Below are 27,216 nucleotides of genomic sequence, written 5' to 3' on the forward strand. Positions count from 1 at the left end.
AATTCTACTATCAGTTTGATTTTCATATACATGCTATTCTGCCTTCATAAAATGAGTTTGAAATTATTATATTTGAAACTGTGTTTGAAATATTTCACAGAATTTTAAACTGGAAGTGGGCTTTGTTGGGAGATTATTATTATTATTATTATTATTTTATAATGACTCCCTGTCCCTGTATCTTGTTTCTCTTTCTGCTTTTTTTTTTATCGTCCCCATGTTTCAAAGCTTCAGCTGTTACTACAAAACTCTTGACTCCCATAGGCTATCTAATGCATTAGTATATATTTCTAATCTCTACGGATCATCTTTGGTTAGTTGTACTCATTTTAACATCTCTTGAGTTTTTAAATTGTGTTACCTAAATCTGTGTCATTTTTTCTTCCTTAACCTAGCAAATGGTCTGCCCATTTGGTTGATTTTTAAAACCAATGACAAAGGTTTCCTTGATTTTCTTATTCTTTTCTGTTCATTTTATATGCCACTACTGTACTCCTGGTTATGGTTACATTTTATCTATAAAATAAGAATAAAAAATGTATCTGACATTATTGTTTCCTTTCTACTGTAAATCTTATATTTAGTACAGTGGTGGTGTTTTCTTAGCTCCTTTGAGATATAAAGTTAAGAGGCCAGTTTGGAATCCTCCAACTGTTTCTCATTCACATTTGCCACAATAAGCTTGGCTCTTTGTTCTGCTGGTGGTAGTCCTTTGGTTTAATGTGTGCATCTTTCATTTTCCCTTGTCTTAAGACATTTCCTACTTACCTTGCCATTTCTTCTTGACCAACTGCATGCTAAAGTATGCATTATTTAATTTCTAGTTCAAGATTCTTTTTAAAGAAGAAAATTAAAGAAAAAAAGATTTGACTTTATTAGTATCAGTTATTACAATATAAACATGAGAGGAAAAAAATTCAGTGAATGTTCATATCCTCCCAACTCCCCCTCCAAAAAGGTGGAAACACAAACTTCTTTTCTACAAATGATTTTTCAGAAAACCATTGTATTTGCTCTCTTTTAGATTTTATGTCAGTGTATACGATGTGACCTTCCTGTGTTATATTCAAAGTAGATATTAGTTATGTACCTAAGATGAGAAACTCCAATGTCCATCTTGCCCGTTCATCTCTAGCTTTTTAACAGTGGTCTTAGAGGTGGACAGACAGTTCTCTCCTGCTGGACTCCTGGTGATGCTTACAACATGGCTGCTCAAGTAATGAAGCTAGAGCAAGACTTGTGGAACTTGCAGATTTCTCTTTCTACATTGGAGGAGATGAAAAAAATATAACTTCTTGTGTCTATGATCTAGGTGGGAAGTAGCTTCCTGGTCCTCAGGTAAGTGTCTCATTCCCCAGGAAAACACTTTGAGAAGAGTCCACACTGTCGCGAAGCTTGGGAGATGTTTCCCATCTGCTGGAAGATAAGGCAAGGGGAAATGAAATATCTGTGTAAATAATGGTGTGACACCATTTTAAGGAGAAATCACCTAAAGAACATAATTTACAAAAACTCTAAGACCCTGATATTCTTTTTTTTTTAAAATGACTTTCTTGGTGTTTCGGCTGAAGCCATGAGCTGGGTGAGGACAATGGAATCTATGTCTGTCACTTTGTAATAGAATTAAGCAAATGGTGCCACAGTGACCTAAAAGAATTAATGTACCTTCAATATAAGAGCCATTTCCTTCAGAGAAATCAGACACTTATTAATCTAGACAAGAGATTCATGAAGAAAAGGCAGGCCAGGAATGTTATTCCTGTTGGGAGATGGAGTCAGCAGGATGGAGGAAATTGAAGTGGCTGACCTTTGTCTTAGAGGGAGACTGGTGTCAGAGCTAATGGCAGAGACCATTTTGGCTTCTTATTTTAAATTGTCACACATCAGCAATTAGAAATCGCTTATGCTCTCAGAGCTGCGCTAATTTATACTTAGATTCAATGACTCACAGACTGTCCTGGGTAGGTGCAGCCTTGGAGGCCAACCTCTTGATTTTCCACAGGATGAAACTGATACTCAGAGCTGTGGGGGGAAAAAAAATCTGCCCAGAGTCAGAGTTGTGCACACACACCGAAAGCTCAGCTCAGCCCTGAGTCCATGACCCTTTCCATAGTAACGCCAAGTTTCTTTAAAGGAGACTCATCTCAATTTCTTTCTTTACTATATTCTATAGTAAATGTGTATTATACACATGGTAAATTATAAGTATTATTTAAAACTTTTAATATTTTACCTCATGCATTATTGCTTTACAGATACCGTTGTGATTTAAAAAAAAAAGAATTGTTTTCAGTTGCTACACAAAATAATAGGCTTCATTATGACTTTTTAAAAATATATACATTTCAGCATATTTGGCCATATTTGGCCAACGCTCTCCTCACTTTCTGCCCACTCCTGCTAGCTCCCTTCCTTTCCCCAAATAGACCACCGTTTTGTTCTATGGTATGTGTCATCACATGCAAGAGAAAACACATCACCCATTCTACACTTGAAAGTCTTACTTAATCATATAATACATTTAAGAAGAATACAACTGAAAATGGATTGTATATCTTAAGAAAATGATGATGATTAATGTTCCTTGTTGTAAATAACTTTCTTGGTTTTTCTAAACAAATTCATAAGCTGACTGATTAAGGTAAATGAAGCATATGTCTGTCACTTTGGCAGACAACTAGACCAATGCTAACATATTGACCTAAAAGAATTCAGTATATGCACATATTAATTTATTTATAGTTACATCTCCAACATCAGTACCATTTCCCTCAAGGGAATCATCACTACCCACTCTTTCGCCCTCTCCACAATATTCTTTCTTCTCCTAACACACGTAGTTAAACCTAGATTCCACGTAAGAGATAACATGCAATGATTTGTCTTTTTAAGTTTGGCTTTGTTCTCCAGTCCACTTTCCTGAATGTGATGCAATTTAATTCTTCTCTATGGATAAATGAACTACAATTGGGTATATATACTAATGTTTCTTTGTTGTTTATTGATAGGCACCTAGGTTTGCCCTATATCATTCACTGTTGTGAATAACTCAGCAATAAATATGAATATGAAGGTATCTCTGTGATATGCTGACTTAATCACTTAGAGTACAGACCTAGAAATAGTATATCTGGGTCATGTAGTAGTTCTATTTTTGGTTGTTTATGGAACCAACAAGCTATTTTCCATATGAGTCACTTTTGTTTTCTTTCTCACCAGCAAGCAATAAGAGTTCCTGTCTTAGAGTTTTGATTGCTGTGAAAAGACACTATGGCCATGATAACTCTTATAAAAGAAAGCATTTAATTGGAGCTGACTCACAGTTCAGAGGTTTAGTCCGTTATTATCGAGAAGGGAAGCATGGTGGCAGGCAGACATGATGCTGGATCTGTAGGTAGCTGAGAGTTTTATATCTGGATAGGCAGGCAGCAAGAAGAAACAGTGAGCCACTAGGCTCACCAGTTTCTGAAACCTCCAAGCACATCCCTAGTGACCAACTAGGGATGACCAAGTAGATCATACTTGGTCAAGTAGGTATGACCAAGAAGATCATACCTACTCCAACAAGGGCACTCTTCTTATGGACCCATGGCGGCCATTTTCATTCAAAACACCTTAGTTCCTCTCCCCTAGTCCTTACTAGTGTTACCTTTTCAGCCAACCTGTGTAGATCTTGTTTGCTGGACCAGGGATCTGAAACGAGAAAGAAAGGAGTGGATTGAGGTCTGATGCTGTAGACAATATCACTTCAGTTTCAGAGTACTTTTATACACAAATGTAACAAAGAAAGCAATGATTCAAAGAATCTTGAGTTCAGAAAGACATGGCTGGATGAACAATCAAAAAACCATGTAAATAAATGCCTGTAAGCACATACTAAATATTAACAAAGCAGCCCTTTCCCAGAACTTTCTCAGGAGAGATCAATTTAAATACAATTGCCTGATGTGACTATAGATTGTATCTGGGAAAACACAAAAGCAAGGCAGGAGGCCATATCCAGATTCAGGGTACACTGACCAAATGGGTTCTATAAGTATGTTCTGATATCCAGCCAAAATAAGCATGTCTTATAAGAATGTAAATGTTTGTTGCACAAATAAATTATGACCAAGAACCATCCAGGGAACAAAGTGTACCCGAGGCAAAAAGCCCTTTGCTTTTTATCCTGGAGTCCATCTCAAAGTTACCCAAAGCATTGTTCACCAAGAGGTCAGTCTTTAGTTGTGGTGTCTATTGTTATTTGTTTCTGGATGACAGGCATTATGACAGAGATAAAATAGAGTTCTAATGTAATTTTAATTAATGTTTCCCTAATAACAATAGATTGTGTCTTAGTTACTATTCTATTAGTATAAAGAGACACCATGACCAAGGCAAATTTTCTAAGGAAAGCATTTAACTGGGGGATCTTCTTACTGTTTCAGAGGGTTAATCTATTACATCCTTGTGAAAAGTGTGACAACAGAGGTGAAGGCATACAGTTCAGGGCTTCATCCCGACCCATAGGTAGCTGGCAGAGAGAGACAGTGAAACTGAGACTAGCATGAGCTCTTGAAACCGTGTAATACACTGCCAGGAACACACCTCTGCCAACAAGACCATGTCTCTGATTCTCTCCAAACACTTCTACTCCCCTGCAACTAAATATTCTACCACATGATCCTACGGAGGCCATTTTCCTTCAAAACATCATAGACGCAAATTGGTTTGGTTGCTATTTATCAGCTATTTTATTTCTTTTTTAAAGAACTGCTTATTCAAATTCGTTTGTCCATTTATGGGTTGGATATTTGGGGGATTTTGGCTTTTAAATTTTCATTTTAAAATCTGTAGCTTTTTAATTGCTTCCGGAATCTAGATATTCTGTCAGATACATGGTTGACAAACCCTCCCTCCTGTTCTGTGGGCTTTCTCTGAACTCTGTGGGTTCTTTCCTTTACTAAGCCATTTTGCAAGGCTGAGGGGAAAAAACAACTGAACCTGAACTTTACAGTTCTCATTTCTCAAAAGACATGGCTTACCATGGAGTTTAAGCAACCAGCTGACCTTTGGCCCTTGGCTATAAGTGTCCACTGAAGTTGTCCAGCTCCTTGTCAATGAGGGCAAGGCCATTAACCTCTGAGCCTTTCCCTGCCTGAGCTTCCTGCCACCTGAGCTTTTCAGTGTCTATGCCTAGCCCTCCCCTTGCTCCACAACTGCCTCATACTTCTCCAAGGGGTTGTAGTTGACTGATTCCAAGCCCCCCAACTGTTATCAGGCTCCCAGAGTAACTAAGTCTTAATCAGTCTTAATCAGAGTAACTAAGTCTTAATCAGTACTTAAAGGTAACTGATCACAGAGCTCTGAGAAGTGGATGCAGCAACATGAACGGCTTCTATACTGCTGACCAAGGCTGAAGAACTCACTGTCACCCCAAAGCTCCTAACTAGATTTGGGGATGAATATGTGGCCTGAAGTGTCAAGATCTTTTCATCAAAGCCATGTGGAGTACCCTTTTCATGAAACATCTGCTTCCTCTCTCAATACAGGAAGCTGAATCATAGAAGCCATGAGCTGCTGGCTCCTCTAACTAACTTCCACTTCCTTGTATTCTTACCTGCCCTTTCACCCCCAATCTGTTTCTGACACTCTTTTGCTTTTCCTTTTTCTCAAGTAGAGTCTATTCTTTATTATCTGGGCTCTTCCTGTTTGGTGAGTTACAGAGATGATGGATAATCTCCTGCCTCGACACAGAACTTTTTGTGGTGTTGCCATGTGCTTTCAAATGTATACAAGAACATGTATACCACCTCGAAGAGTTAAACGACTAGCAGGATCTCTTCCATCCTGTCTCAAAGAAAGAAGCCTTGTTTGTCTCATCCAATGTGTGCATCTGTACATCCTGGCACATCAGCAGGCAGTATTTTATTACTCCTTCATAGGCCTCAGACTACTCACAGATGAACACAACCCTCTCCACTGTCTTATGTCCCCACAGAGCCTAGCTCTTGACTCTTCCACAATCTATTGATCTACATGTGGAGTATTTATTTTTCCTTTCTCCACCACACATTTAGCACATAAGATGAATAAGTGAACATGTAAAGAAATGAATCAATGAATACAAGAGCTGCAAAGCCTGAGTTTATTGTCCAGTTGGGCAGTCAGGTTGGTTTGACCTGTCTCAGAGGGCCTCTTAGATTCTTCAGGGGTCCAAACCTCCTAACAGAGAAGTCACTTCTGTTGCCCAGATTTGGAAATTGATCTTTGTTCTCTGACATGAATTAAGATTTCAAGTTATGTGCCTTGGAAGGGAAGAAATAAGGGAAAAGGGCAGATGGTTGTTTGGTGACTCAGCAGAACCTTGAGCTACTATAACTCAGACAGAAGTTACTCAAACCAAAGTATATATTTCTTTAGGAGCTTCTTTAAAGATCTGCTCCCAATCACCTCATAAATAGACTGTCATCAAGGTAAAAAAGATAAAGAATAACTTTCAAGGAACTGGCCTACTAATTGCAAAAGCTGATACATCAACTGAAAGCTCTCTTCTTACTCTCTCTGCCCCAGGAAAAGCAGGAGGGTACAAAGCTATCTACCTTATAGAGACCTTCCACGAGAATTAATGTTCTTGATGGCATGGATACATACAAATCTGTATGTACTCCAACTCGAATTTTTCCCTCTTAACCATAGGCTCTGTGCTGACCATTTAAATCCTTCTAAAATTTCATATTACATCTAGCATACTTTGAAAGCTTCTCTGCAGGGTTTTGTGAATCCCAAAAGAAACAATGGTGAAGCCAAACCAGTTATCTTGGCCCTCAGAGACATCAACAGTAGACCTTACCTCAAAACTAGAAAAGAGAGAGTTAGCTAAAACCTCAACTTAACAACCTACTTAACCGTTTGTACACACGTAGTAACAAGTCCTAATCTTAACAGTCTGTAGTAACCTCTTCGTATAACCAAAAATAATAATGTTTGGGTAAATAGTAACAAGCATGTAACACGTAGAAGCATGATAAAGTTGACAGCAGATGATGCACACAGAAGAAGTTATTGTTATTTAAATTACTATAGCAGGAACACATTCGAGTGGAAGTGTTTGCATAGATGTTCCAATATCTGTCAAGATACTGTCAAGATGTTTCAATATCTGTCCAATGGTTAAGGGCGCTTAAACCTTCTAAAATCATTAGTAACTTGTTCATCTTATCAATCTCATGCACTATATAAGTTTAGGTAAATATAAGATTTTCTTATTCTTCTAAGGAATAAGCATGCTATGTCTTCAGCTAGAGTGTATAAGGTATTATTTTCAGAGTTTAATGTTGCAAACAAGATAAACATCTGAGCATAGATGTGAGGGAAGATGGGACTGTCCTCATGGGTATCCCAGAAGAGCTTCTAGACCAGTAGTTCTCAAGTTGTGGGTTGCAATCCCTTTGAAATTTGAATGACCCTATCATAAGGGTCATCTAAGATCATCAGAAAACACAGATATCTACATTATAATTCACAATGGTGTCAAAATAGCAGTTATGAAGCAGCAACAAATATAATTTGATGGTTGGGGTCACACAACATGAGGAACTGTGTTAAAGGGTTGCAGCATTAGGAAGGTTGGAAACCACTGCTCTAAACAGAAGTAAGGTAATGGGGCCTGAAGTAGATTATGTGCAAAGAAGTCACACAGAACAGAAACGGGGCAGAGACAGCATATCTTCAACAAGATTAATGGTATTAGGGAAGACTCTACCTCAATATACCTGATGTCCTTATACAAATAGGATTTTAGGTTGTAATGCCAGACAACATATAGGCAATGTACGATCTTCATTCCCTCACACAGACCTTCAGTAAAATCATGCCAGCTGGCTCTTGCCAGCCAAATAGATGCCATAATTGCTGCATCCTGCTCTACTGCTTTCTTAGATTGGACCCTTAGGATCTTTAAGGAAGTCGCCAAGATTGAACTAAAATATGATTAAACAAATGTTTTGACAGAAGACAGCTTTTGCCTTGAAAATATCTCCCAATTTTAAGAGCAAAGTGTATCTCAAAGGAACTAAGCATGTCCACAGATGACAGCAGTGAAGAGAGATCTCTCTGATCTTCATGTCTGAGAGACTGCTAAAGAGACCACCATGTTGGAGTCAATGTGTGTGCTCCACTAGGCTGTACACACTTGCAGATGGCAGCTGCCACCAGAGTCTCACGTCGAGGGTCCTTTGCCGGAATCTCATTGTAGCTGACAGGAAGCCAACCCAAGAATTCAGCAATTAGTCAAAAGTCCCAGGGTGGCGCATGATGTGAGCAACTTCAGTGAATGCGACAATTGGAACTTTTGCTGAAAATGACAGGCTGCCACAGCAGAGCTTATTGAAGGAATAGCTAGAACACTAGATGCTTATGTCCCAACTGTTCTGGAAGTTAGAGGTTCCTGATAAAGGTGTTGGTGGGATTGGGAATGGATTTTTTTTTCATTTGATTTGGTTTGGTTTAGGTTGGTTATCTACCACTGATTCTTTCACCATGTCTTCACTGAGTCTCGCCTCTGTGTGTTTCTGCTGCCTTGACGTCCCGTCTTTACAAAGACAGCAGTTGTACTGGTTTACACCCTGCCTAAGAACATCATCTTAACTTAATTACCCCTCCAAAGACCCTATTTCCAATGCAGTCATATTCTGGGTAAGATTGCAACACATGCATTGTGGGGAACACACTCAGCCCACAACACACAGTGACAATTAATTTTTCTGGAAAATAGCAGTTTGAAGAAATAGACTCCAAGTATCAATTCTGTGAGCCCAATGGGAGGGTGGAAGGGATGGAATTCTGTGGCAATCTTTTGAGCTGCTGTCTGAACAGCTACTAAAACTCACAGGTCTTTACAGCTACACAGACTTTGCTCTTGCTTTCATTTGGGTCTAACATGCTATCAATTGAAATTAAGCTGTTTCTTACACATGGAGTTGATAGTGAGATCATTGGATTGAAAATATAACGTATGAGTTAGAATTCACTTTGATCAGCATTTTCTTTTTGTAGGAAAAACTCATCTTTCTCGATTTTGAAATTCTAATTAAGTTTCTCAGATTGCAATGGGACACCAAGATAAAAATCTAAGTGTAACACAGAGGAAAATGGTTTTTGCTTCTTTTTCTTTAAAAAAGGGGGAAAAAAGCATATAATTAGTATTCTAGTGAATTGGGTGACAAGAATGTCTAAGTTCCTCTGCAGGTGACAATTTTCAGCTTATGCTTTATTAAAAAGAACTGTTTGTGCTAAGCACACCAATCTGGTCTTGCTGCCTTTTATATAAACCCAGACAGCTCATTTGCTGTACACACAACTCCTGTGCCCTTCAACCCTGCTCGCTAGAGAGAAAAATGCACACCCCAAAGTGCAAACTTTGATGGAGCAATCTTTTCAGCCAAACAACAAGGATGAGAAAGTGACAGCCTTTTCTCTTTTATGACAGGAGCCAACTGCAGAGAAGCAAGTCATGGTATTTAGGTGCCTTGATTTCAGGTTTTAGATGTATTTCAGTTTCCTTGCAGCTCCATATGCCTACTATGGATGCTGCCTACAGACTTCAAAGAGTACACAAGTTTCTGACCAATTTCTGTTTTTATTCCTCCTTGGAAATTAGTGGGGAGTTGATTTTCTTAGGAGACACAATGATGGCGATTCTTGGTTGTCACCTTGACTAGATCTGGTATTAACCAAAACCCAAATGAACGCTCATACCTGTAATGGATCTTTTTTTCTTAATTAAATCATTAAAAGTGGAAAGACACATTTCTAGTCTGTATCTTTGAGGTTGGAAGATAAAACTTTAATCCAGGTATTCTGAAATCCTCCTTTGTCTGGACAACACCATAGACTGCTGGTAGTTTATGCAAATGGCATTGAAAAGGGAAGGTCTGTCTCTTTCTCTTCCTGCTTTTGCCCTCCCTATCAAGTCCATTCCTTCGCTGGCATTAGAAACTACTTCATTAGGATTCTAGCACATACTGAAGACCAGTGAAACACTCAGCCTCATAGAGTGAGCAACTAGTGGATCTTTAGACCTTCTGTTCATAGACAACCATTGATGGATTAGCTGGAACAAGACCTGTGTGTCATTCTAATTAACCCAAATTGTGTGTGTGTGTGTGTGTGTGTGTGTGTGTGTGTGTGTGTATACATGGAGAGGGATTATGTATTCTATAAGCTCTGTTACTCTAAAGAACTCTGACTTCTATAGACATTAAAACATTGTTCTCTTTATCTTTTTAGTAAAATAGGAGTAGGGAGGTTTATGAGGAGTTGCTAACTACCAGAACAGCCGAGGAGAGGAGTTAAAAGCCACTGTACCAAGCTATCCAAAATATTTTCTCTCACATTGTACATAGAGAATGCATCTCTGTGTGTGTGTGATTTGTAACATTGGTATTTACATACATCACACAAGAATCTTTTGTTGTTTGTCAAACATGTGAGCAACTTCAGGAAAGAACTTTTGAAGGACGGCACAGCTCACACATTGCAATGAAAACAGCTGTTTTAGGCTCTTGAACAAAAGGTCAACTGTTCCTCTAAGGTCCTCTGTACAAAGAAGGGAACAGCAGTGAGATAGAATGCTTTGTCCTATATTGCAGAGAATGAAGTCCTGGTTTTGAAGGGCATTTTTTACTTCTTATTCTAACACTTACTCTTTCACTCTGGGTCAGGAACCTTTGTCCAATCCTTGCTTTGTGCCTAATTTTAGCTCTACACGTTGGCCCTGAGACCATCTCACCTATGTATTGCTTTTGGCCAGTGCCTTTTAAGAAGAAATGGTCCATTATACCCGGAATCCAGACACAGCAGGGATGGAGGATGTCTATATAAATAGAGACAGAGAAAGTACATGTGCTCCGCTTCAGTCCTAAGTGTGGACGTTGGCCAGTCATCATTCCCAAACAGAAAAGCCTGGAGAGAGAAACTACAGATTAAAGCTTCCTCTTAGCACATATGAATTATGCTCTCCAGTTAAAGGAATATAAAACCTTTCCACAAATTCTTGTTAATGCTAGGGCTTCTTGGCTTCCTTTGTTGCATAAAATGTCTTTCCCAAAGTTAACAGCAGACATTCCGATGGAAGCTGATTCATAAGGAGAATTTGATTCATAAGAATTTGATGGTGCCCACATAAGACAATTGCACATCCTCTGATTCTTACGTTCTCTGAATCTTTTATGTATCTCCACCTATGGAAACTTTTGGCATGAATATGCCTGTAAGGAAAACACTTTTAGGGGAGCTGAAAACTTTTATTTTCTTCTTGTTACCAAATATTCTAAATAATCAAATTTATAAATTCATGGGGTTTGTTCATTTAAAGAACTACTCCAGCCTTGGTAAATAACAGCTCTGCAAATAATAAAAATACACTGTGGTGAGAAGACAACATTGAATTTACTGCCACCGTTGTTGGAGTACCACCTTTCTTTCATAGTATCTTAGGCAGGAAAAGAAAGGCCAGAATTTATAGAGGAATTGGATTTGCTCTAAAAATGGATCTTTAATAAAGAGTAGATTCAGATTAGCTGAAAATTGGCAAAGAACTGAAAAGATCTTTGAGGAATACTCTCTGGTGATGTTTCCACTAAAGGGTACATAGATGTTTCTCAGATTTCATGTAATGAGTCATGGAGTTACCTAAAGATCAAATTATGCTAATTAAGAGAAAATACCAAACATCAAACATAATCATGTTAACAGAAATAAACTGTTGGGTAGCAAGAAGAGTCAACACTTTGGTGTGTGTGTGTGTGTGTGTGTGTGTGTGTGTGTGTGTGTAAATGTGTAAATCACAATATAAACATGTCTGACAAGGAGGAATTATTTCTTCTCACATGTGCTCACACATAAAAGCTTTATCTTTACATGATCATGGCCATATAGCTAAACACAAAAAGTGAATGCATTATAATTTTTTTAAAAAGTAAAAAAAAAAAAATAAGCAACAAATACTTTTAAGGAGCCAAGAAATCAAATCAGTGTGCTCCAGTGCTCCCGTGGTTCCTGGTCAAGCATCTACACACTTGGACTTGTCTTCTTGTGCTGTATCCCAGCCCTCAGTGAGTGCTTGCAAGGCTCCAAACAGACCAAGCTCTTTGTGATTCACAGATAGTGGGCAGCACAAAGAGAGAGCTCCAGTTCCCTAGAAACATATCTTCTAGTCAGATGATGGAATGTTGACAAATGAAAAGACAGGCAATAGAAGTAGCCCAAGTAAATATGCTACAGAGGGAACTAGAAGAGAATGAGGAGGCCTTTTAAAAGCTAGGAGGACTTTTCTGGCTTCAGAAATGTAGAGAAGTCAGTTCAGGAAGTAGGAATACTGCAGTCTCTTGTCACAGGATTCCTGATGGAAGACCCCAAAGCATATGTCCAGGACATGCAGATGGCCACGATGGCCCACATTTGGTAAGTAATGGGAGGCTGAGCTCAAAGTGAGGTCAAACAAGGTTTACCAGGACTTGTATATCAAGCCCTGTGAGCAAGACCAGCTCCATTCACTAGGGACCATTGATAGTTGCTTTTACTCTATGCTGTGGCTAGCTTCAAATGCATCCTAGCTTTTGAACAAAGGAGACATTATTTTCATTTTGCAGCAAGTATGCATCAATCCATCCCACTGTTAAGCTGTGCTAAGGACTTCCATTTACCTTTGGAATGTTTTTTCTTCTCACATTCAAGAATTCAAGGAAGCAGAGGAAATTATCCAGGTAGGGCTGTTGTGTTTGATTGTTTCTATCTTGTGTCTCTATTAGTCAAGGTTTTTATACCCAAGAACATGTTGACATACAAAATGATAGCTGGCATTCCACCAATGCAGTCTCTCTTCAGCCATGATAGGAACACTGCCAGAATTACCATACCATCTTAAAATGGCATTGAGTCTAGCAATGCTTTACTACATTGCATTGATCATATTTAGAAACTGACCATGCCTACCTGCAAGTTGTCTGAGAAATGGTCTGTTTTTTTTTTTTTTTTTTTTTCAGGAAAATATGTACCCAACTAAAAGCTGGGATTTTTATTTTTCTATATAATAAGTCGAAACATAGAGAAAGTCTTACAGTCTTTTGTACTGTCTCACTTCTCGTAACATTAAATAACAATTCATTTATACATTTATTCATTCAGCATTATTTTACCTCAAAAATGTGTGTTGGGCTGTAACACTAGAAACAAGAGGGTGAATAAGAGTTTGACTTTAAAGGTTAATCTATGGGGAAAAAGAAACTGCATATATCTAGAAAACTATGTTACAAATCTCTGACGAAGTTGTCAATCCAGTGAGATCCCAACTCAACTGGTAAATTGCTAAAGACACAGGTAAAGTTGCATGGGAAATGGAGGCTTACATTTGGCTTTACAGTAGTGTAGTAATGGGCAAAGAAGGGGAATGTGTGGGCAAATTAAACCTGCACTGGGAAGTATGAGTTTGAACTAGTACGTGGGTTCTCCACAGTTCCCTTTGTGTTATTGGTCAGACTTGATAAGTCAAACACAGCCCAACAAATTGTTTGACCCCACTATTTGATAACCAGGATATTTCAGGTACAACTGTTTCAGTCAGTGCCATCAGAGCTAATTGGTAAAAAGATGGTGAGATGAATGGATTGACCATGCTGTACTTCCCCAGTACATATAAACTCAGAGGCAAACAAAGTACCAGACAAAGACTGAGGCAGAAGCTTATGAGATGCTGTCCCTCTGGTATTGAACCCCAAGTTCCCTATCTTCTCTCAACCTTTCTCTTGGGCCAACTGCATTGCACCAGACAGTTACTTCCTGAGCTGGTGATAGGAGGATATCTTGCCCTGTGATACCCCCATCCATCTTGATGAAATGGTTCCCCTCTCAAGTAATGCCTTGCTCATCTTTTCTCTATGAACTTCAAAACACAAATGGTGCAGATGTTTGGGGACAACAATGAACATGAAGGACAAACACGAGGATTCCAAGAGTACTTAATATTAATAGTATTAATGAAACAGCAGTATGTCCAGGTGATTGTGGCACCAGGAAGTCAATATTCTAAAGCCACAGCCACAGCCCCACTCCTGGGATGGCTGTCACTGTCACTGTGCCAAACCCCCTGTGTTGTCATTTTCTTCTGAAACAAACACAAAAGAGCTGTGTGATAAATCACATCTGCAAGATGTGCTTCATATGTCAACCACACGTAGCTTCTAAATCAAATGCAGATACATGACTTATTCCATCAAAAGTAAGCAGAATGCTGTAATTTATAATCATCTTGAAGCATACTGCAGAGAAAATGAAAGCAGACCATTAAATTTTAATGCTTGTTCTGCTCTCTGGAAAAAAAAAAAGGTGGTGGTGGGGGTTGGTTTCTGGTCATATTGGAAGCAAAGCAGCAGTCCTTATACAATTGTGCATGCACACACACACACTCAGATTATTTTGTCTTCGCCACAATTTGTGGAAACTAATTGAAAAAATGATTCAGCTGTCAAAAGCCGCCATTAGTCAGGAAGTACTCATGAGCATGGAGAAAATTCTTAAAGAGTAGGTCCTGTCCAAAGCTCCAACATCCCCCAGCCTTTCGCTTTTGACAATTGTCTGTTGTTGTGGAAGCCGGCTCCTCACAGCAGGCCTGTGAGCAAATATTCATTGCTGTGTCATCTCCACTTAGACTCTCATCCTGCACACCTATTCATCTGTGGTAAGTGAACAGCAGCATCAGCTCAAATTAAGCTGGCTTGAAAACAGCCACTGTTAATAATTTCTGCTGTGATTCAACTTAGCTTTGGCTAACAGGTGAAGATGTTTCATAACGGAGGCAATTACAGCTCTGAGAGTGCTTCCCCGCTGCCCATGTAATCAGAGAAATGGAACAGTGGTTCCTCACGTGCACGTGGGGAAAGGCCAGCCCAGCCACCATCCATCCATCCACTGCATTCGTTATCTGCTAGATTGAACAGGCTGCCTGCCGGGGACAGATGCTCAGCACGGTGATTAGAATATAAAGCAATTGCAGAGGCTGAAGGGATTGGAGTCAGTCTCCTTTATCTCAACTTACTACAGGCTTTTCTGGTCAGATAACAAGTCTTCCAAACGTTCTTTGTAGATGAGAAATCATATGTGTGTCAATGCAGGAAGACTCATGCATATTCATTAATCTGTACTCTGTGAATTTTCATTTAGTTTGAAGGCTATAGAGAAGTCTTCAAGTCTATGCAATTTTAGTACCTTTTATGACCTAGATTTTATGACGAGGAATATAGAGGGGCTGTGTTACGCCAGAACAATGAAAAAGCTTGCCAAATTTTCTCTTATTTTCTGAGATTGAATATTTTGATGGTTATACAGATTTCTAAACAGCTTTTACAGTTGAGTTTAAAAAGGAAAAAGAAGTGAACACTTTACAATGTGTAACCCTTGGTTCTGATTTACTTTATAAAGCAAGAAAAATGAAAATAGGCAGATTTCACTGCTTCTTAAATTCTAGAGACAGTCTCTATGTCTGTCTAAAGGAAATCCACTGTAGCTTTTTTTTTTTTTTTTTTTTTTTTTTTTTAAATTTCAGCTATGGTGTATCTTTAAATCATAGAAAAATCACAGCTGCATACTTTATAATTGTATAGGCTTTTCCAAGAGTTCACTCCCAGACAAACATTTTTCTCTTTCCTGCAAAAAGAAAGTCAAACAGACTAAATTGAATTTTTATACATTATAATATCCTGAAATGTAGTTGTTAATGGTTTCTGATGTGCCCGAAGGCATCGATCTTAAATTACCCTTTTCTCTCCCTCCCAAATGAAACTCTGAAAATGAAAAAGACAATTCCATTGGCTTAAGTCTCCATTGTGGACATTCATCTGCTTCCAGGCTAGTTTCCTTTGGTGTATTTGTCTTAGAAGAGCTCCAATGAACTCTTTGGTTGGTTATGTCTGAAATACAATTGATGATATAGCAGTGCTTCTCAAAGACTGCAAGCTGTCTATGAATGGCAGAGCAGCCAATACGGGCCGAGAGGGAGCACAGTGTTTAGGCCGCATACTCATTTCTGTTCAACACAGTCTTCTAAGGGGTCAGGAATTCTGCTTTTCAAACATTGACATCATAGCAAGCTATCTCTTTATTTTCATCTAAGTTATTTTCCATGGTGATTATATTTTTGATTGTATAGTAATCTTTGAAGTGTTTTTTTTGTTTCTCTCCTTGTCTACCTCTCTGTCTCTATGTGTAAACATTTATGCACATGTATATGCTTAAGACCGGAGTACAGTAAAAAAGAAAGAAAAAAGAGAAAAGGAGAAAGAGAGAGAGAGAGAGAGAGAGAGAGAGAGAGAGAGAGAGAGAGAGAGAAATAACCAGGAAAAAAATGCTTGTAATTACTAAATATGTAATCCAGTGCTGTGTTTAAAATACATGCTTAACAGGCTAATGAATTTCATGTCTTTTTAAAGGGATATTTCTTTTCTCATTCTTCAGTTTCCTCCATCTTGGCTATCTTGGAATATCCTATGCTAGAATCCACCACCTCTTCTATCTTCCCGAGACAATTACTGCTGCTCCGTAGCCTTGAAGCTTTGAAAGCCCATGTAACATTAGCCTATCTCGTCCAGTGAAAATGTCTGTACAGATTAGTGTAATGTTAACACTGCCGGCTCCCTGCTTTTGACCTGAAGTGCAATATATTGTGCTGCCGCAGCAGATGGAATCAGAGTTTCCTTGGGCTGCAGAGATTGGCTGGCTGCTGGCCAGCAGCGCCTGAGCTTGGGGCACAGGAGCCCTGCTTAAAATACAGGCTTCCGTCTAGTCTCTGCTCTTGAAGAGAGAAAGGAAAAGTGTCACAAAAGTTTGTGTAGAATCAAAATATATTTGTTAAAATAATTCATCTGTAGATGTTTATCCAGAATTTGAAAATTAATTGAATCTTTGGGTGTAAAATAGAGACATCTTTATTCTCTTTTGCTGAAAGACATGAGACAAAAGGCAAAGCTGAGAGAGAGAAACAGAGAGAGAGAGAGAGAGAGAGAGAGAGAGAGAGAGAGAGAGAGAGAGAGAGAGAGAAGGAAAAGAAGAAAAATTAACTGAACTCCATTTAACCTTTCAGTTGAATACTGAATCACCAGAATACAAATATGTATGTGTGGGGTGTTTAAAATTGTCTCTCCATTTCTGAGCATCAGTAGATCTCAGTCCAAAGTGATAATCTAAATTCCTAAATGAAATGAAAAGCTACTTTTGTATAGCTAATGTAAAACAATTACCCAGATAGTCCCACACCAGAATCTAAAATGAGTGTTAGGAGAGTCGGGCTTCAAGTTCTCCATAATAGCTCTTATAGTGAGTGCATGTTTCTGAGAGATGATCCTTATGCATGATGGCTATGTATTCACAAAGAGAAGCTGGGAACCATGTTTTATTCCCTGGGAATAGGGTTTCCTTTCACTCAGACTTAGAAGCACTGGTTAAAGGCTTTAATAGTACCACATGAAAACTGCTTACAGTCAAGGGATATAATGACATGTGTCTGTATACAAGTATGTAACTATGTAACACACACACACACACACACACACACATATATATATATATATATATATATACTCACACACACACATATATATATACATATAAAGTGATATATATAGATAATTCTAATCATTTCAATAAACACTTCAAGATATTTTCATATTAAAATATCCAAATTATTGCATGAGACATGCAAAATTTGGGATTCACTTATATATTTTAAAAACATAAAAAAATACAGAAGCTGATTTACAAGAAATCTTATATTTTTCTCTGATAGCCTTGGAAAAGAATGCAAAATGAAAAGCACCCCACCTTCCCCAACAAACCTTTCAGTTCACACAGTGCTTTGTACTCGTTCATTGGGTTAGTTTTAAGTTTGTTTTAATCCTATTTCCCCCCTCCAGTACCGCCTTCCCAAAGCAGTAAAACATATGCTGTTTGCTGCCTAAGTAGATGGGTAATGTAAGCTGTGATGTGGAGGGAACTCTTCTCTTATCCGTTCCCTCTGAGAGTGTAGTTACAGAAACATATATATGTGCTTTTATCTGTGATAAGAGCTACCATCTGCTCGACGCAATGTGCACAGCTTACCGTCTGAAGTGCTTATACACATTACAAAAACACACAGCTTTTGTGTATGTCAAGAACACATATAGGCGATGCTCTAATAGGCCAGACTATTATCTATTTGAGAATGTCAAATGGCCACAAAAATACAATCATGATGGCCGGGCAAGAGCGATTACAGCTGGCAAATAGCCATGTATGTAGTCCTGCCAGCAGCATTGGAGTGACCTTTTAATATTGTGGTATTTGTAACCTCATCCTACAAGATAATTATTTTAAGGACATGAAATCTTTTCAGGGAGGAGAGGCATCTGCTTTACCCAAGGCACAGAAGCTTCATATCTGAGATCCCTTAAGAGATGCTGTGCTCACGTGTGAGTAACAAGGAAGACTAAGACAGCAGGAAAGAACATATAAATTTGAGGTAATTTGACCTTTAATCCAGGAAAGCATACAAGAAATTCACTAGACACGTTGGTGTGTAGCTGTCTGGAGACTGATAAGCTATAATAAAGGTGCACTCTGTTACAATTCATCTAAAGCCACCACTGCTAGCATCCTCCCTTTTCGATTTTTGTTACCTCAAGTACTTATCTAAATCCCTTTCAATGCCAGCTTGAATGCACTTTGTGTTCTTTCCCACTGTGACTGTGGCTGTCTGTGTGCGTCAGTGTGTGGCAGGACACACTCTTCCCCTTGTTTGACAAGAGCCCGTGCCAACACCTAATTAAGGATAAGCCACAGAGCTCTCTGCTTTATCTTTGTCAACGGCTCCATGCCTAGCTTTCTGCCTAGTTGAGTTTTTAATGGCATGAGCAATAGTTCGGTTCAGTATTTCTCAGTCCGCCTCTCCCTGATCTCAGTAACTAAATATGGCCATCAGCCACAGTGGCGGGGAGATGGTTGTGATTTGTGGTCTGGGTTGCTTGAGTATGACAGAGGAACATGGCTGCCCTGTTGCTAAGGAGCAGCTTGCCCACTCAGTGCCCATGATAGAAGAGATCAGAGAGGTTGGAGGGGAAATTCAGGAGTCTCTCCCCAAAGTTCTCCAAAAATTTCTGGGTATCTAATCTATAGAGAAAAGGCTTGTTTGGTTCAATCTCATATTACATGGTATTAAGCATTCTAACTTCAGTTTGTACATGTGGAGATTATTCCTGCCCTAAAACTCTGGCAAGATCACATTAAAAATGCCTGAAAGTTTCAGACAGTCAATTAACAGTGTGTTTAAAATATAAAGAATGACATCTTTTGAAATATAAACATGAGGGAGAGAGAAGGAAACAGAACATCCTAGTTTGCTTTTCTCTAGAACTGCAATCCTTCCCTGGAACCTGGCTTCCACTGTAGTTTCAGTCTCTTCACTCAGATTTCTCTTTGTTCTTGAACTTCACATTTATGTTTAATGTTTCCAATTAACAGGGAAATGTCACAAGGCTCAAAGCCATCCCAAGGCAGTGTTATTTGCTGAAAAATCATTGAAACAGCAGCAGCAGCAGCAACAACAACAACATCAAACGTGCTATCATGACTGTGTACACCAGTTCTGGTGTGACCTTCGAATATGTTAAGACACCAAGATTCAGCCGAGAGGAGAAATGGATTATATACATTTGATCTTTTATCGCGGTTCCATGTCAACTTTATTTTCTGTTTAAAACTGCCCGAAGTTTCTTGTCCCGACTTCAGAACTGTTTCTTTTTTAGGTCACTTGGATGATTTTTTTTCCCATTCCATTCAAACTTTTGTTTTTGCTTCTAATTCTGGCTAACAAGCTAAACTGGAGCATTTTGTCTGCAGACAAAAAGGCGTTGAAGCACTCTCCAGCAAAAGACGACATCAGGAGTAAATGTGACTGATCAATATTTCGATCTCACTGGCTTTGCTGGGTAGATCTCCCTGTGCTTGCTATTGTTTAGTATAGAAAGGGTAAACATATAATAATAATGGGGCTGCAGAGACGGCTCAGCACTTAAGAGCACTTGCTGCTCCTGCAGAGGTCCAGGGCTTTGCTCCCTACAACCACATAGTGGCTCGCAACTGTCTGTAATTCCAGTTTCAAGGGATTCAATGCCTTCTTCTGACCTCCATAGGCATCAAGGATACAAGTGGTACACAGATATAAAGACAGGCAAAACACTCATAAGTATGCTTGTTTAAAAATATTTTTAACGAATACAATGACTCCCCAAATAATGGGGTGTTTAGAATCTACTTTAAAAGATAATCCATTCCATTTCCAACAATCCTGTGTGGCCCTCAGAAAATGGAAGTGAATCTGTGCAAAGATGTTAGCTTTAGGGGGATGTACTTCGTTGCCTTTCCTGAGATGATCAACGTCTTATCTACAAAAGCAAAATGAGAAACTGAATGCTGTATCCTCCCTGCATAAGCCCAGTCTTTGCTTTTGCCTACATTTCCAGGATAGTTTATATAAAACTTTGTCCTTCCAAGGTTTTCAAGTATGGGTCTTCCTGCTGTCAGTGGAGGCAGGCTTCCTTCCCAACACTTTCAGAGCACAGCATCACCAACATAGACTGTCCTACCTCTTCCCCTTCAGGACATCATGCTGATGCCTTTGATGTCTCTGCTGATTAACATGGTGATAGTGGGCTGTTATGGTAACATCTGTACTCTTTTATAAAGCACCATGGGAGACCAAGGCATGCTTGCTGAGCTGACCATAGAGAGATTGATGTATATTCTTACTACTTCATGACGGTGTATTTCTCTTTCCTGTATTAATTGGACCACATTGAAGTCATAGTAACTAGCATTGCCTTTGACTAATTGGCCTTCAAATTTGTCAAAGCCAATCTCCTAAAATACACTATTGTCAGGAGGCAAACAGTGCATATCTCAAGATCTGACTTTCAAGTTTGAAGAATTCGGGATGTTCAGGCTATCCCTTGTATCACTGTTCTGCTATTATGTCAGTGTTTTTTATGGCTATATTGATTAAATTGGAAATGTCACATGACCACAATTCCTTAATCCTGTGACCCACCGTGAATATATACCAAGTCTACAATGATAAGAGTTCTATTTGGAAAGACATCTCTTTAAGAGGATAGGGGTCCTAGAATTATTATAGTTTGTGAGACAATGAAAAAGAAAAACTGTCTTTCATAGACTAACTTGAATCTGTGCTGAAATAAGCTATCTTCTGTTTCAAGACACACGAGTCTAAGTAGGCACAAACCAAGCGTGAACAGGCTGTCGTTTGCAAGGTGAATGAGATGAAGAAAAGTAACTCGTGATTCTTTCTTGTCACACTTACAAATTATAGGGACTTGGGGCTAGATAGACCACTCAGTGCTTAAGAACAGTTGCTTTTTTTTCCAGCGGTCCCAGATTTGGTTCTCAGCACCCATATCAAGGAGCTTACAACCATCTATAATTTCAGTGCCATGGAGTCCAGGGTCTCAGTTGCCCGCGTTTATGTGCACATACCCAAATGCGCATGCACATACCTACACATAATTTTAAAAACATGAAAGGTTTTTTTCAAGCTTTCGGTACTTGCCTTTTCAAACAAAACTTGGTGGTTCCTTACACTAAGAGAGAGTAGAGAATCATCCATGTTCTAATTATAAAGAGGTGAATTTAAAGTATCTCAAGGTTATAACGTTTTCTGAGTGTCTTAATTTCATTTAGCAAATTAGAGTAGATATATTATGAATCATACAAAAATAACTATGTGTGATTGAGAATTTTACCTGTATATTTTTGTGACTTGCATTCAAGTTTATGTTTTTTTTTTGTTTTTTTTTTTTTTTTTTTTTTTTCTGCCTTCTTTCAGGGTGGATGCTTTTATAGGCTATAGCTAAACCAAGCTTATCTGTAAATGTGTCAGTAGGTTGTTACAATGGGATATGTTTCTGTCTGTTCTGCCATGGCATTAAGTAAAACAGAATGCTTGCTTCACATTACCTTTGTTTGTATATATGTTCCAGGAAATTCACTAAAAACCTACCAATTATGGTGTACAGAAACAGCTCTGCTTCCAAAGAATAAACATTCTGTCATTGCTATGAGATGAGATGTGAATATTTTATATAAGAAATTCAAATTTATATTGAAAGCTTATTCACCATTGAGTAGACCATTTTTGATGAAAGAATAATTCAAGAATTTATAAGCCTTTTCCAGAAGTCATTGCTTTGTAGAAAATAAAAACTATTTTTCCCCTGTGGTTATGAGTTTTGTTTTGTTTGATTGATTGCTTTTGGGATCAACAATTAATTTCTTCAATATATAACTATCTTAAGCTAGTAAATATTTAAAGTTCCTTATATGCAGAAGGAAACTAACGGCATGCAGAAATACATTGTTGTGCCTGCAATGGAGCAGTACATACACTTCATCCCCAGATTTAAAGAATCAGTGCAAAGCGCTTATAACAGGAACACCAACATGCAGACAGAGGTTAGCTTCACCTCTGGCTGAATCTGATGTCAGTGTGGTAATTACCAGGCCCAGTCAATAACACCTCTCCTCAAGTATAATTGCAAATCCAGTACAACCATGACCAGAACTAAATTGCTTTAGAACAATCAATAGGAATTTTCTGATTGTGTTCCCGGGTGTATGCATCAAATATAAAAAGGAAAAGTGTCCGTTCAAGCAAAAGGTCAATTTTATAAATAAAAAATACTGTTTAAAAGTCATGTTATGGTTTATGTTCTTTCCAGATAGAAGGGACTACTACACATATAGGTTAGTTGTCTGTGGAAAGAAAGTCACGGTAGCACATTTGTCTGCAGACAGCTAACAATATAGAAAAAGCAAGACAATTCTGAGTGAGATATACATATGGCTGAAGATAAGTAGGCAATTCTGCAACTACATAGCTGCTGTTTAGAAATATAGCTTTGAACTTACAACTGAAACTCCGCTACTCTTTGGTAAGGGTGGTCATTAAAGAAGATATTTAACTAATGAACCCCATAAGGTACCATTTCCAATAGAAAATAAGATCAGAGCTATTAATCTCCTATCAGACCTATGGGATAATACACTCAATGTCCCATCTGTAGACATCGGTGAGGCTTAGAGCCACAGAGCTAAGCAGAAAACAAAACAGTTGTTTGGTGGTAATAAACTTGGGCTAAATTCTGTTGTCTTACCTTCAGCTAGATGAGAGCAGCTTCAGCTACAAGAAAGTTAGAATGGGATTCCCAGCCGGTTGGTGATGGTGCTGTGACCGTGAAGCTGTGGAAATGAGCAGGGTGTGGTCAATGGAAAAGAAAAGGAAGAAGTAGATAAGGACACAGGAAACTCTGGTGATTCTGGCACAAAGAAGAAATTGAAGAGACCAATGGTTTAGAATGTATGTGCTAGTTATAATAGGGCTCATGGGTTTGAAGGAAATTGTCTCCCATAGGCTTACATGATTGAATGCTTGGTCCCTAGTTTTTGGAACTTTTGGGAAAGATTTAGGAGATGTTGCCTTGTTGAATGAGGCATGTCACTGAGGATGGGCTTTGAGGTTTCAAAGCTTCATACCAGGTCCCTGTCCAGCCTTTGTCCTCTGCCTCTGCCTCTGCCTCTGCCTCTGCCTCTGCCTCTGCCTCTGCCTCTGCCTCTGCCTCTGCCTCTGCCTCTGCCTCTGCCTCTGCCTCTGCCTCTGCCTCTGCCTCTGCCTCTGCCTCTGCCTCTGCCTCTGCCTCTGCCTCTGCCTCTGCCTCTGCCTCTGCCTCTGCCTCTGCCTCTGCCTCTGCCTCTGCCTCTGCCTCTGCCTCTGCCTCTGCCTCTGCCTCTGCCTCTGCCTCTCTCTCTCTCTCTCTCTCTCTCTCTCTCTCTCTCTCTCTCTCTGCCTCCAATTGGCAGATCAAATGTAAGCTCTCAGCTAACGCTCTAGCATCAAGCCTGCCTGCCTGCCTGTAGCCATGCTTCGTCCATGATAATCATAGACTCACCCTCCAAAACTATTAGCAAGCCCCCAATTAAATGTTAGTTGCCATAGTCATGGTGTCTCTTCACAGCAATAAAAAAAGTTAGACAGAAGTTTTAAGACAGAACTAATAAGACAGATATCCTGTTTTCTTATTGTTTAGATAGTCTTGCTTTGGAGCATGCACTGAATAGAGTATTCTGTGGTGGGGTGGGAGGGGGGAGCACACAGCTAAGCCATTAAAAAGAATCCAGCAATCTGAATGATGCAGATAAGAAGGAGGCTCAAGGGAGACTTCTTTCATTATCCTGGGATCAGTGTATGACGTCAGTGCATGGGGAGGAGGAAGAACATCTTAATTATTGCAAGAATAGGGGAGCAGCGGGTGACAGTGTACTTGTCTAGGCTACCATGAATAGTTTCTTAGGGCTTACAGATGCTAGGGACACACGGTCAATACAACTATGTGTTGAAATGTGCTGCTGAGACATCAAAAACCTTCTGGCAGTGATGAAGAACATGAATGCATTGTGCACTCATCCAACCTATTCATAGTTTTCATCCCAGAGGTATTAAAAATAAAGAAGAAAAGAGTTGGATGGATGAGGTTAGCCACTTTCCCTGCATTCTCACACATTCATTTTGGTTGAATCAATGTTAAATAAATCCTATTCCTCAAAGCCAAAACTCTACTCACCAATTATATTTAGTGCAGTGCTTTCTAGTTCATGGCAGAGGTTTTCACTATGTATTGTGTCTTAGTTACTTTTCTTTTGCTGGGACAAAACACTGTGATCAAGGCAACTTAAAAAGGAAGCATTTAACTGTGGGGGCGGGGGGGGGGTGGGCTTCATGATTCCAGAGGGTCAGAGTTGATGTCCAGCACGGTAGAATGTATGGCGGCAGGCAGACCAGCATAACACTGGCACCTGGGGAGTTTACCTCTGAAACAACAACCACAAGGCAGAGACAGAGAGAGAGAGAGAGAGAGAGAGAGAGAGAGAGAGACAGAGACAGAGACAGAGACAGAGACAGAGACAGAGAGACAGGGAGAGACCTAACTAGGATTGTGGGATTGGTTGGGATTTTGAGACTTCAAAGCCTGCCCTCAAAGACACATCTCCTCCAACAAGGCCACACCTCCTATTCTTTTCCAAATAGTTGCATCAACTAGGAGCCAACCATTCAAATATATGAGCCTATCTCATTAAAGTCAACACATACTGAATTAAAAATTGATTAGTTAAGAATTAAAAAGAAATCAACAATGGCTAATCATCACCAACATTAAAAATATGCATTATAAGACTATCCATGTAAGTCATTTAAAATATTGTCTGTATAATAATGGTTTATACATACCCAATTTAAAATTGGCTAAGCATACAGCAGCCATTACCCTTCAATGAGGTACACACACACACACACACACACACACACTTTAGTTTTACATTTTAAGATAGAGAGAACTATTTTTAGCATAAAATCACTATTTTATAATACTTTCTCAAAGGCTTTTGATAAGTCATATATATAAAAATACAGAATAAACAAAACTACCTAAAACATGTTCATTAACACGCACAAAAAGGTATTTCTTTCAAGGTATAACATATTAGATTTGAGGTCTTTTATAGAACTAAATGTCCTCAAGGATTGGGTGCAGGATTAAAGACATCAGCAATTCCTGAAAGCCAAAAGCAGCCCTAAGTCTTGTGAAGCAAGCCTGTGATACATTACACTGTGTTTTCTGACCATTCAGTCTGCACCAGCAAACAGAGCTCTGCAGAGGGCATATAACAAGAGTTCTACAGTAGGTATTTTTGCATGAAAGTATACATGAAAATTTTGCAGTCAAAACAACCCAAAGGGCTGTTAAATAGCTGATAATTTCATCAAGCTGAAAATGAATATGGCTCTGTTACCAGTATAATGCTATAACCATTTTCAATTACCTTGTTTAACCCTTGTAAAGAAGTGAGCAGCAGGTGATACAAGAAATACTCCAGGAAGGAGAAACTCAGATGGGACCGCTCCAGCATGCTGCATGGCGGTCAGTGCAGGGGGGCAGTGTGGACTGCTGCACACATCAGTTTTAAATTGTCCAAGCAGTTGTTTCCTGTAGATTAATTTGTAATTCTAAATTTTCAAGCACATGAAATGTGAGCTTGGCCTTCCCTCAGGCCATTTACAGGGCTACAGCTTTTCTGTAATCTGAGGCCCAGGCAGAGTGCTAACACTGAAAACTGAAGGACCTGGGCCAGGTGGGAGAGGTAGGAAGGAGAGCTGGGGGCAGAACAAAGCAGGGTGTGAGGGGGGTTGAAGGACTGTAGACTGTGGGCAGGAAAGAAAAGATGCTGAAGGGTTGTTTTCATGGCTCAGTGGGTAAAGGGGCTTGGCGCCAAGCCTGATGACCAGAGTTCAATCCCCAGAACCCACATTGGTGGAAGGAAAGAATTGAGTCCTGTAAGTTGTCTTCTGGCTTGCTCTTTGCTACACAGGCAAACAAATAAATGAATATGTTTAAAAGAAAGCATCCAGAGAGAGCAGACGAGCTATAGAAGGGATTGGGGGTGGGGGTGGGGAAGCACAACAGGATCTTTCTTCACTTTACTGCCTCCTCAAAACCATTTCTCAGATCCTTTCACAATCAGCAGAAATTTTGTTTTGTTTGAGAAAGGATCTCACTTACCTAACCCCAGCCTCGTTCTGTCTCACAATGGTTGAAGTTATGCCACCACGCCCATCAAAATCAACAGTTTTTGAAAAACAGTATTAGCCTTGCATCCTTGAAAAAAAATAAACACATAAACAAATGCATGTGAGTTGAAACCTTTGGATGGTGAGAGACATTCAGACCTGGAGTCAGCTCCACTTGCTGTTGGGTGACAAACCAATTAGTCTCCTCCCTCCCTTCTAGCCTTTAGACAGCTCTGCACTCTGCTTTGAGGCCAAATTACCTGTCACACTGTAGAACAGTTTAGGTCCAGGGGAAGAAATGTATCCCTTGGTCCCAAAGTGGAAGTAATTACTCTGGAGCTGTGAGATTTGGTCAGTCAACATTTGTTGAGCAGACATTTCTCATAGAAAACTATATGAAACTTGTGCTTCCTTAAGCAAAATATTCCCCCCAGAGTCCACAATTTAATGCTGTCATGTTTTGACCTCTCGTGGAGACATGGATCCCTGAGGAAATCTGATGTTTTAAGAGATTA

At 39.3% G+C, this 27,216-nt stretch overlaps 1 long non-coding RNA gene across 4 annotated transcripts; it reads right to left on the reverse strand.

Moving 5' to 3' along the window:
• Nucleotides 1-850: 850 nt before the first annotated feature.
• Nucleotides 851-26,145, reverse strand: LOC143434307 (uncharacterized). 4 transcript variants are annotated; one of them, XR_013103713.1, is made up of 5 exons: nucleotides 25,957-26,145; nucleotides 23,235-23,319; nucleotides 3,650-3,693; nucleotides 3,322-3,413; nucleotides 851-1,413 (listed from the first exon to the last, which is right to left on the reverse strand). It is a non-coding gene; the product is annotated as an uncharacterized LOC143434307 (long non-coding RNA). The 4 variants fall into 4 exon arrangements; XR_013103716.1 differs by having other exon boundaries at nucleotides 851-1,416; XR_013103715.1 differs by lacking the exon at nucleotides 25,957-26,145 and adding an exon at nucleotides 24,027-24,196.
• Nucleotides 26,146-27,216: the final 1,071 nt, after the last annotated feature.

This window comes from Arvicanthis niloticus, chromosome 14 (assembly GCF_011762505.2).
Source record: "Arvicanthis niloticus isolate mArvNil1 chromosome 14, mArvNil1.pat.X, whole genome shotgun sequence".
Classification (NCBI taxonomy): Eukaryota; Metazoa; Chordata; class Mammalia; order Rodentia; family Muridae; genus Arvicanthis; species Arvicanthis niloticus.